This window comes from Oncorhynchus mykiss, chromosome 17 (genome assembly GCF_057628025.1).
Source record: "Oncorhynchus mykiss isolate SJ-2025 chromosome 17, ASM5762802v1, whole genome shotgun sequence".
In the NCBI taxonomy this organism is placed as follows: domain Eukaryota; kingdom Metazoa; phylum Chordata; class Actinopteri; order Salmoniformes; family Salmonidae; genus Oncorhynchus; species Oncorhynchus mykiss.
The window spans coordinates 9,661,294-9,673,723 of record NC_143038.1 but is presented as its reverse complement, the minus strand read 5'-3'; the positions used below and the strand labels follow the sequence as shown (position 1 = coordinate 9,673,723).

Genomic DNA, 12,430 nt, shown 5'->3' with positions numbered 1-12,430 from the left:
CCCTCTGAATGGTACACACATAATCCATATCTATATTGTCTCAAGGCTTTAAAATCCTTCTTTAACCTGTCTCCTCACCTTCATCAACACTGATTGAAGTGGATTTAACAAGTGATCATAGCTTTCACCTGGATAGTCTGTCATGGAAAGAGCAGGTGTCCTTAAGGTTTTGTACACTCAGTGTGTGTATATACAGTTGAAGTTAGAAGTTTATATTCACCTAAGCCAAATACATTTAAACTCAGTTTTGCACAATTCCTGACATTTAATCCTATTAAAAATTCCCTGTCTTAGGTCAGTTAGAATCACCACTTTATTTTAAGAATGTGAAATGTCAGAATAATAGTAGAGAGAAGGATTTATTTCAGCTTTTATTTCTTTCATCACATTTACAGTGGGTCAGAAGTTTACATACACTCAATTAGTATTTGGTAGCATTGCCATTAAATTGTTTATCTTGAGTCAAACGTTTCTGGTAGCCTTCCACAAGCTTCCCACAATAAGTTGGGTGAATTTTGGCCCATTCCTCCTGACAGAGCTCATGGAACTGAGTCAGATTTGTAGGCCTCCTTGCTCACACACACTTTTTCAGTTCTGCCCACACATTTTCTATAGGATTGAGGTCAGGTCTTTGTGATGGCCACTTCAATACCTTGACTTTATTGTCCTTAAGCCATTTTGCCACAACTTTGAAAGTGTACTTGGGGTCATTGTCCATTTGGAAAACCCATTTGCGACCAAGTTTTAACTTGGTGTCTTGAGATGTTGCTTCAAAATATCCACATCATTTTCCTGCCTCGTGATGCCATCTTTTGTGAAGTGCACCAGTCCATCCTGCAGAAAAGCACCCCCACAACATGATGCTGCCTCCCCCATGCTTCACGGTTGGGATGGTGTTCTTCGGCTTGCAAGCCTCCCCCTTTTTCATCCAAACATAACAATGGTCATTATGGCCAAACAGTTCTATTTTTGTTTTATCAGACCAGTGGACATTTCTCTAAAAAGTACGATCTTTGTCCCCATGTGCAGTTGCAAACCGTAGTTTTTTATGGCGGTTTTGGAACACTGGCTTCTTCCTTGCTGAGCAGCCTTTCAGGTTATGTTGATATAGGACTTGTTTTACTGTTTCCTCCAGCATCTTCACAAGGTCCTTTGATGTTGTTCTGGGATTGATTTGCACTTTTCGCACCAAAGTACGTTCATCTCTAGGAGACGGAACACGTCTCCTTCCTGAGCGGTATGACGGCTGCATGGTCCCATGGTGTATATACTTGCGTACTATTGTTTGTACAGATGAACGTGGTACCTTCAGACATTTGGAAATTACTCCCAAGGATGAACCAGACTTGTGGACCAGACAAATTGAACCAGACAAAATAAATTCTGAGGTCTTGGCTGATTTCTTTTGATTTTCCCATAATGTCAAGCAAAGAGGCACTGAGTTTGAAGGTAGGCCTTGAAATACATCCACAGGTACACCTCCAATAGGCTAATTTACATCATTTGAGTCAATCAGAAGCTTCTAAAGCCATGACATCATTTTCTGGAATTTTCCAAGCTGTTTGAAGGCACAGTCAACTTAGTGTATGTAAACTTCTGACCCACTGGAATTGTGATACAGTGAAATAATCTGTCTGTAAACAATTGTTGGAAAAATTACTTCTCATGCACAAAGTAGATGTCCTAACCGACTTGCCAAAACTATAGTTTGTTAACAAGAACTTTGTGGAGTGGAAAAATGAGTTTTAATGACTCCAACCTAAGTGTATGTAAACTTCCGACTTCAACTGTATATATACAGTATATAATATGCCATTTAGCAGATGCTTTTATCCAAAGTGACAGTCATGCGTGCATACATTTTACGTATGGTTGGCACTGGGAACGCCACTACCCTGCCGTTACAAGCACCATGCTCTAGCAACTGAGTTACAAAGGACATTATAGATATTATCACATATACTCTGTCATAGCTGTTGCATGCTAAACAATCCACTTTATAGACAATATTATTATCCATATTAATCCATCAAAAAAGCATTGGTACTTGAACCTCTCTACACTAATCACTCGAACACGTTTTAATGTAGCAGAGTAGTCTAATTCTGTCTTGTGGTGTGAGATCATATATAGCTTCCCACTGTCCATTCTTCCGCATTAAACACAAGACTACAGTGTCTCACATTGGGGAAACAGCCGTTAATAATTTACAACACTCTCCATCAATCCAGCCGATAAGGCTGGTCCGGTCCCGGACAGGCGGCCTCATCCTCTCCCAAGGACAATGGGGCCATTTCCTGTCGGGTGTAAAAGCAGAGACAGTGGAGTATTGTGAGGCAGGACATCATATCAGCCAGCCATGACCTTGGAGTGAAAGACTGACTCAGTCATATACACTGAGATTCATTGGTCCAGTTGCTTTGAGGTCGGAGAGGGCTGATTGGTCACTGGCACCCAAATATAGTCATCAGAATGTTCAGATGACCCCTATGTAGTAAGTTCAGAGCAGCTACCAGCCTTACTACAAGCTAATGAATACATCTGTGATATCACGTAGGAGGCATTGTGGTGTGTGCATGCGTGAAAGAGAGAGAAAATACAGAGGAATAGGGTGTGTTATGCTTGCCCATACAAGAGAACCAGATGAATGTTCTGTTTTTGATTCTGGAGAAAATCTTTAGAAAATCTACCTCAATGGTCCCACCTTAACAAAGAGTCAACACCCGTCTTTGAAGGCCCCTAAATAGGTGGCAAGACCGAGTCAATGAGTCAGAAACCCACATGAACCCCACACTATAATTCCTCCAGGCTAATGTTCAAGGACAAGGCATGCAGTGTTTAAACAATAGGACCATTCATCTCACTGAAAATCCTATGGCCACTTATCCACAATATCCATTCATCTCTAAAGAAAGTTTAGCAGAGTTAATGATAGAATTGATTTAAAACAAATGAATGAAATTCAGCCTTTTTTATTGTAATACACAGTTGTAATCATGTTACACCACTTCAGAAGAAATTTAAAGTGAGTTATTGTGATATGAACAATCATGTGATCTCTTGAGCCAAAGTCTGTGTTAATTCACGAATGGACCAGTCAAACCATTTCTCAACTTTGGGAGAAATTGCAGGTTCCCTCACCAATAACTTATTGATACATTCTTCCTAATAGGTTTGCATGTTAGGTTCTAATAGGTTCACTCAAAACGACAATTTACTAAGAGTAGACTAGACAACACAATCACAAAGTACACAAGTGTCAAGTGTCAATTAGCCCTAAGGCTTTCAGACATTAGTCTGTCAACCACACACATGCTTTTACACCCAGACGCATGGCCTATATAATCAGCAGCACTGACCCAATATGCCGTGCCACCGGCTCTGGCCCCTGTCTCATCCAGCTAAGGGGATAGAATATGGCTGTCACAATGGACAGCTAGCTGCTAGCCTGACAACAATACACCCCGAGGCAGGATATGGACTGACCTATTTCAGTCTGTCACATAGCATGCGAGAGACAAACACTTTCCACATGCTCACTTTCTCTCTGTCACTTTCCTCACACAACCTCATTCTCTATCCTTTCTAGACTCCTAACACCATGCAGGGTGTCACTTTTAATTTTCATCCACAAGTTACTAAAACTCTCTCTGTGCCCACTGAGTTTTTTTCTTCTCGAAAAGACGAATGAGAGTGTGAATGTGGGTTAAAATTATGAATCCAGATTTAACTTGTATTTTGCGTCTCTGTCTTGCACTTTCTCCCTCTCCCATGACCTTAGATGGGTGTCTAGGGGCAACAACACCCCATCATCACTGTCTTGAATGGTGTTTGTGTGATTTTCCTCACAGAAAAAGCAGACAACAAAGCAAAAGTGTCAGGTTCCATTAAATCCATGGTGAAAGTCACAGACGTTTGTGATTTGTATGAGTGTATTTGTATGCAGTAGTGTAAAGTACTTAAGCAAAAATACTTTAAAGTACTACTTAAGTAGCTTTTTGGGCTATCTGTACTTTACTTTACTATTTATATTTCTGACAACTTTTAATTTAACTTCATTACATTCTTAAAGAAAAGAATGTACCTTTTACTCCATACATTTTCCCTGACATCCAAAAGTACTCATAACATTTTTGTGAATACTTAGCAGGACAGGGAAATTGTCATTCATGCACTTATCAAGGGAACATCCCAAGTCATCCTTACTGCCTCTGATCTGAAGGACTCACTACACACACATGCCTTGTTTGTAAATTATGTCTGAGTGTTGGAATGTGCCCCGGCTATCCGTAAATAAATAAAAAGCAAGAAAATGGTGGAGTCTGGTTTGCTTAATTTAAGGAATTTGACATTATTAATCATTTTACTTTTGATACTTAAGGATATTTAAAACCAAATACCTTTACTCAAGTAGTGTTTTACTGGGTGACTTTCACTTTTACTTGAGTATTTTTCTATTATGACAATTGGGTACTTTTTCCACCACTGTGGGCTGTCTTCTCTATAAAAATGTGATACGAATTTATGCCACCACTTCGCGACATAAAAGCTAGTCTACCCATGTGACTCACCTTCTGTCTCGGCAAGTTTCATGACGTAGCCAAAGGTGTGGCCATTCTGTAGGTTACTTTCTCACACAGGTAGACTAATACCCTGTGTGAGCAGGGCATGCTAACCACTAACATTTTATCCATAGTTGTACATTCGAAAAACTAAGTAACAATGTTTTATTAATGTAGTTGACCAAAAATACCGTTGAAACAAAATGAATATTACTGTACAGAGGTTTAATATTAATTGGTCGGTAGACTCAAGTAAACACACCTTTGTTTTGTTCTGGCCAATTGCGTTTAAATTCCAAATTGTGGAGAATTAAAGGGTGGGGTCGGGTCGACAGCGCTTGTGGTAAGAGGGGCGGAGTCTCCGATGTTAGCCTTTTTACTCATTGTTCTGAGTATCATCCTACCGCAGTTGAGGTGAGGCATAGAGAACAAAGTATATCGGTGGAAAAGTCTGTTTGTGGACCTGTGTAGACTTGGAATATTCGAAACAACTTCTTGTATTTTGACAGGTAAGAAAGATATGTATTTATGGTCACATTTCCGTGTATTGACAGTCTTCGGAGAGAGTAAATTCGTGTCAAGTTAGTCGAGTGGGATAGGATAATCACAGTTTCTCCATTCCTGTGTTGCGCTTGTCTCTAAACTGGGAACATAATTTCCCAGCGTTCCATAAATGTTCTTCCCGGTCTGGATACAATGTAGCCTATCTCTGACATTCTGTCTCCTTCAATTTTTAGATTTGTCTCTGAACCTGATGGCAGAATAGCGTAATGTTCCTTTCCTATTGTCAAGTGTCTAGTCGCCACCCAAACGTCGTTAAAAAGTAGGACATTAGTTATCGTGGGTGTATTCATTACACCGATACTGTTGCACAACAGAAACCGTTTACTCCTTCCTGCCTATTTAAGAGCAAATGTTGATAGTTTGTCGCTACAAGGTTTTGTCAAACGCTGTTCCTGCCAAATAGATGTGCGCATTTTTGTTGTTGACAAACTATTGATCAACTTCTTGACTTCATGCACATTTGAATAGAGCTGAAAGTCAATACTGGTGTGACCGTGTGGGTACACAGTAGAGAGTGAGAGATGATCGAAGTTCGTCTACCCCTCATCCATTGTCAAATCCACTGCCCCCCCCGCCCCCCCGGGGCTTTGACAACCCCGTTGAGTTGGGGGTGGGGCATGACATGAGTGCCTGCATGGTTCACACATGCATAATGGGTTAGGATGAATAATACTGATACCGAAATGTCCTTACATGACTTTCACACCTACAATGGATTCTCTTTTAGGGCAGTTCAGATCCACAAGGGAAGTGGTGCCAGTAATGTCCAGGTCTTTGTCCCAATTGGCACCCTATTCCCTATATAGTGCACTACTTTTGATCAAGGCCCATTGGACACAAACAAGGTGTTCAGGCTGATGACATTATCCATACCAGTGAACCTCTATTGCCTCATTCATCCTTTTCCAAAGGGAACCATATGCCATTAGTTACAGTAGTTTTACTACCTCCTCTATGCCACTGCAATAGCAGAGCACAGATCCTCTCATTTTATTTCACAAGTAAATCCACTTTCACTTCCAACATGCAACCAAAATAACAGTATCTTGTTTGCTCATCTTACATGGTTTAGTCTTTTCAAATACACCAAAGACCAACTTTAATAACTGTCCAAGTCAAATTTGACTTGGCACAGCCTGGTATTAGGGCTGGACAGATAGATGTCTGTCAAGATGGAGAGCTGTCACACCAGTCATGATCATGCCATTCCAATGACCAGAAACAACCAAGAACAATCGCATCAAAACAACCAAGTTTTTGGCATTCAACTGCATATTGAGTCTGGGCCAGTGAGCCCAACTGATGTTTTGAATGGATGTCAGGTTGAATTGAGTTTCATCCCTTCACACATTCTCTACGCCAGTGCATTCTCCTGGTCTGCCCTGGCCAGGCCTGCCATGCTGCTGGTGCTGTGCCATGAGGTGCAGTCTGGCTCGCCTGGGGCTGCTGACTGCCTCTGGGGGGGTTTAGGCTGAGATTTTCAGCTGCAGCTGGGGTCATACTGGCGCTAATCCTTCCCCCTGCTTAATTCCTTGATATTGTCCTACATTAGGCCAGCATGGGGTGAGGGGATTACCGGCGATTCAACCAACTCCATATATCTCCTCCTCTTTCTTTTCTTTCCTTCCTTTTATTATCATGCTGTCTTGTTACGTGTGTCTCTAACTTGGTTCCACGTTTGCAACGTCTAAAATGTGACCCGTCCCTACCTAATTGTCCTCCCTCGTCTTGACTTTAGTCTCTCTCTCCTCACCCCCTGTCCGCCCTCCCCCGGTGGCGTCTGAGCAGAACAGAGGGCTCAGTTACACCACAGAACCTAATCAGGCCACGTGTGGGACCAGGCCTCGGTGTCAATGTGTGTATCCAGGTCGAGTGTGTTTGTGTGCATGTGTAGGCTACATATGGGGATGGAAGACTGTTTTTTTTTTCTCTTTCTTTCTGGTCAGCCATGATATGGACTCGTCTTCTATCTGGGGTTAAAGAGGAGGTGGGACGATATCGACCTAATCTCCTAAGGGTTAAATCGCCAGGCAGGGGCTTAAGATATCTTCTCAGACAATGCTGTTATCAACTCAAAGCAGATTTACTCTGACTTCTACCCTCCCCATCGCCACCATTTAAACAAATTCTTGGCATAGAACAACAAAGGACGTCAAAGACAAAAATCCTTATCTTTTGATACGTTATCCCCAGACTAAGACGACTTCCATATTGGACGGCTGTTGCAAATGTCAAGGACATTACACAAGGGCAGAACAGAAGATATGAAGATAAATTAAACAAACAATAGAGTCCCAAAGTGTCTTGGAACCCTCTTCCCAGTCATCAGTGGAGTGGCAGAGGTGGCACGATATGAAAGAATCCATCCAAGCTGGCATCGCCCGGGTGACCAACACAGCTGTGCTCCCATTACCGTCACAAATATGAATTATTCACTCAACTTTTTTTTTTCTGGGGAGGCCTAACAACCGTTTTTCCTCATCACTTGGTGCTCTGGAAGTCTGGTACTGCTCTGCCATGTGTATTATTTTCAAGTCGGCTCCTATCAGACAGCTCTTCATAAACCACCACGCCACATCTGCTGTCAGCATGCTGGAAATGGCTGCATCCATTACTGTCTGTTTCTTTTATGAATATATTACCATTGATAATTTTTTTCATTACTGACATAGTTTCACGAGAAGGGAGAGACTGGAGTGGACTGGATTCCTGAATCCATGAGTGACTTAAATAGAGATTTTACAGTTGGGCTGGTTTGTTTAGCCTGCACTGAGCAATGCTTCTCAAGAAGTTGACTCGGATGATTACTCCTAGTCATTGCTGTGGTGTCGCTCTTCACTCTGCTCTCTCATCTCCCACTTCCTACTCATCCGTTAATTGCACTCCAATGAGCGGGAGAGGAAGGGAGGAGTGCGGGTGTGGTGGAAAAGGAACGCTAACGACTGGGAATTCTTCACCGTGGAGACATGCAGTATCCGAGAAGAGAATCATCAGCCTCCATCTAGAAGAGTGACTATAAGTCACACACAGATATGAAGTGTCTGTTAGAATGATTGATGCACAATGACGTGTAGGTGACATTTATTTATGGAAGCAACACCTCACAATAACCTCACTTCCACCAAAGAAAGAAAGTTATCTGTACTCTTCTGTCCGTGCTTCAGTCCCCTGTCGTCTTTTATATCGGTCACGGTTTACATGAAGAACATTTTAGAAGTGGAAGCATAAACACTGCAGGTAAATGTAGCTACTCAAGCTTCCCCTCCAAGGATGTCTGGTACATATTTTGGGCGGGGGGTGGTATTCTTTAGCGTCCCCTCGGATTTAATCCCCTCCGTGCTCTCCCTAGCCTCCCTTCCGCCTCTGATCTTTCTGAAATATTCATCATCTGTCGCATCGCCTCAATGCTCACCAGCACAGCCATGCATATATCCAGTATCCACGCTGCAGCAGGTGAAGCCTCCCCACTGACCCCAAAGGAGGGCTTTAGATGGAACCAAGCGAACCTCGCTGTCCAAACGGTGACAGACATTCATTCTAGATGCTCTGTAGAAAACTCTTGTATGGTCCCCATCGAGAACTGAGAAACGAAGCTCACTATAAAATACTTATTTTCATTCACTCCCATTGCCGTCCTCCCATTCGCCCTAGATAGTGTGACACCAGCCTCCTCGTCCGTTCTACCTCCATACAGAGTATACAGCATGTTACATCAGTTCATGCAGCATCGTCCTTCCTTGCAGTGACAATACAGCCTCTCGTTACTCTCTAACAAGGGTATTCAACTCTTACCCTACAAGATCTGGAGCCTGTTGGTTTTCTGTTCTACCTGATAATTAATTGCACCTGGTGTCCCAGGTCTAAATCAGTCCTTGTTTAGAGGGGAACAATGGAGGGGGGAAAAGCAGTGGAACTGGCTTCGGGTCCAGAGTTGAGTTTGAGGGCTCTATAACAATGGAGACCGGAAACAAGGCAAGCTCAACTCTTCAGATACCACAATGACGGCTCAGCCTTCTTCCATAGACCACACAGCCTTCCATAGGCCCTCAGTCGTTGTTACATCAGAGAAGCCACACAGACATGGAGGCCTAGTTCTACTGCTACACACTTTCCTCCTGCCCTTTGCTCTGGCCCCTCCTCCTTCCCTTCTCTTTGTAATCTGATCCTAGTCTGCACTTCCACACTTCAGAGACAACACAGACCTGCTATAATTCATAGTGAGAGGAGCGTACAGGGAGTAAACATGAATTACCCATATAGCTTGTCCCAGTCGGAGCCAACTCTACCCCCCCCCCCCCCCCCCCTTTGGTCTGGTGTAACACTCTTTCGACACATCTACTGATGGATGTAAGCCTAATATTTTAGAATGATTATTTAATCAGTTACTGGTTAGACACTAGTGTAACACAATATGTCCAATAAAACCTACATTGACTTGCAAGTCATCGTTTTGTTTTTTATTTGGCAGTTGACTGCTAGCTGTTTTCCGGGCTATGTCAATTAACACAGTAATAACATTAGCTGAGGCATTGCATTTCTCCTAATGAATCACTGCTAATGACACCATGTAGCTGCTGTAATGTAAAACCATGCTGTTAAAGTCTTGGGAATGGCCACCATTTTATAATGCTGCCACTGTATTTTAGCTAGGGTGTTAATGAAGCATTTCATCAAGTCCAGTAAGCAAAACTCAAACTAGGCCTAAATCCTTAAATTATTTTTATTATTTTTTAAGTCCGAGAGACTTCATGCTTCGACTCTTGAAAGCATATTATAAGCAGACGTAAAATGTCTTTGACACGCAGGTTCTCTTAGACATAGATTTTCACAGAATCAGATATCGTCCCCTCTTTCAAGTTGGCGAATGTGCGCCAGCGCTCTGGTTCACATACGATCCTGCCAGCAGGGCCCTGCTTTGTGTACTTAAGCCTTTTCAATGTGCCATACTGTAGTGGGGGTTTGGCATGCTAGTGGAGCCGAGAGGGGAGTTCCATCGACTGGCTGTTATCGGTGGACTGATAAATGGACTAAGAAAGTAGCTGGAACAGCTCGTAGGGCAGGAGCCTATGAGTGAACCCTCTGGACAGGATGCTAGTCTATCGCAGGGCCTTACCGCCAATCTATCTCCTGAGTGCGAAGCAGAGACTGATCAGGTCCCATTTTTAGTCTTTGGTAGGACTCAGCCGAGGATCGAACTCCCAACCTTCCAATATCAGGGTGGACACTAACCTCAAATCAAATGTTATTTGTCACATGCGCCAAATACAACAGGTGTTACTGTGAAATGCTTAATTATAAGCCCCTTAACCAATAATGCAGTTTTAAGAAAATATTTAAATAAACTAAAGTTTTAAAAAAAAGTTACAATAATGAGGCTGTATACAGGGGGTACCGGTACCAAGTCAATGTGCAGGGGTACAGGTTAGTCGAGGTAATTTGTAACATGTAGGTGGGGGTAAAGTTACTGCATAGATGATAAACAGCGAGTAGCAGCAGTGTAAAGACAAAAATGAGAGTGGTTTCAATGCAAATAGTCCAGATGGCCATTTTGATTAATTGTTTAGCAAACCACTTATGGCTTGGTGGTAGAAGCTGCAAAGGAGCCTTTTGGACCTAGACTTGGTGCTCCGGTACCCCTTGCTGTGCAGTAGCAGAGAGAACGGTCTATGACATGGGTGACTGGAGTCTTTGACAACTTTTTGGGGCCTTCCTTTGACACTGCCTTGTAAATGGGTCCTGGATGGCAGGAAGCTTGCCCCCATTGACGTACTGGGCCGTAAGCACTAGCCTCTAGTGCATTACGGTCGGATGCAAAGCAGATGCTATACCAGGCGCTGATGCAACTGGTCAGGATGCTCTCGATAGTGCAGCTGTAGAATTTCTTGAGGATCTGGGGACCCTTGCCAAATCTTTTCAGCCTGCTGAGGGGGAGAAGGCGTTGTCGTGCCCTCTTCACGACTGTCTTGGTGTGCTCCACTATAGCCCCATCAATGGGAATGGGGTCGTGTTCGGCCTTCCTTTTCCTGTAGTCTACGATCATCTCCCTTGTTCAAGTTAAGGGCCACTGAAGTTGGTATAAATGGACTGTAGCCTACACTCAAGTGGGCGCATTCACCTAAAGTAAACCTTCACAGATAGTAGTTTCTTGCACCTTTCTTCAATTTTTACTGATAACTGTAACTAAATATTGGCCCAACATTTAGTTTTTGATGTGGTTGTATCTGCATGGGAAACGATTCTCTCTGTGTAGCAAATGTCGTTGAGCCTGTCCCTCTGACTGGGGGGGAAAAAACAGTCCAGACCCCCGGTGCTGCTGAGTCATAGCCTGGTCTGACCGTGGAATAACCACAACTTCCTGTAGCCCACACAGTAGATCCATTAGCATCACGCTCCACACCACTGCACATCCTCCTGTATAGATTTTTATACTCCACAATTGGCCAATTAACCCCTATTTCTTTGCGTGGTCCCACAGCGGACAATGTGAAGGGTGAGTGGGAGAGTATGAATAAGAAGGGGAGATGGTGGTGAGAGGGTCCTGAGGGCTTTAAGCTTTCTCTCAGCAGACTAGCTGGACCAAGACCACCTGCCAAACACACAGGGGGCACACAGCTGTGTGTGTACCATGTCTAGAGAGCACTTACTGACCGCGGGGCTCAGCTGGCAAGCCAACCACTCACAAATCCATTTTAGAGAGAGAGAGTATATGTGTGTGTTGAATTTCCCCCCCCCCCGGTATTTTACAAGCGTTCATCCCGATTTTAATAAATATTTTTTTCTCCTGGGTAACCTGGTATTTCTCAGCAACACCAAGTAGCTATGACTCAGCAGGACCAAGCTTGTCTCTTTCCTGGCACCCCAATGGTGGAACCAGCTTCCCCCTGAAGCTACGACAGCAGAGTCCCTGCCCATCTTTTCCGAAAGCACCTGAAACCCTACCTCTTCAGAGTATTTTAAATAATTGCCCTCCTCGCCACAACCCCACCCCCTTACTAGCCCAGTCTTTGCTGATCGCTACTTTGCAGGAAAGTGTACTCACTATGCCTGTGATATGTGGTGGTGAGGGAAAGTGTACTCACTCTGCCTGTGATATGTGGTGGTGAGGGAAAGGGTACTACTCACTATGCCTGTGATATGTGGTGGTGAGGGAAAGTGTACTCACTCTGCCTGTGATATGTGGTGGTGAGGGAAAGGGTACTCACTATGCCTGTGATATGTGGTGGTGAGGGAAAGGGTACTACTCACTATGCCTGTGATATGTGGTGGTGAGGGAAAGGGTACTCACTATGCCTGTGATATGTGGT

The 12,430-nt window shown here is 43.5% G+C and overlaps 1 protein-coding gene across 2 annotated transcripts in view; it reads left to right on the top strand.

Annotated features, from left to right (window-relative positions):
• LOC110495126 (junction plakoglobin a) overlaps positions 1 to 12,430 on the top strand; it is a 36,055-nt gene that overhangs the window by 8,326 nt on the left and 15,299 nt on the right. The window contains exon 1 of one of the 2 annotated variants that reach the window (XM_090204723.1): positions 4,615 to 5,071. The exons of the other annotated variant lie outside the window; for it this stretch is intronic. The gene's annotated coding sequence lies outside the window, so the exon portion shown is untranslated. Of the gene's footprint in view, positions 1 to 4,614; positions 5,072 to 12,430 lie in introns of those variants that run through there. 2 annotated transcript variants of the gene reach the window in all.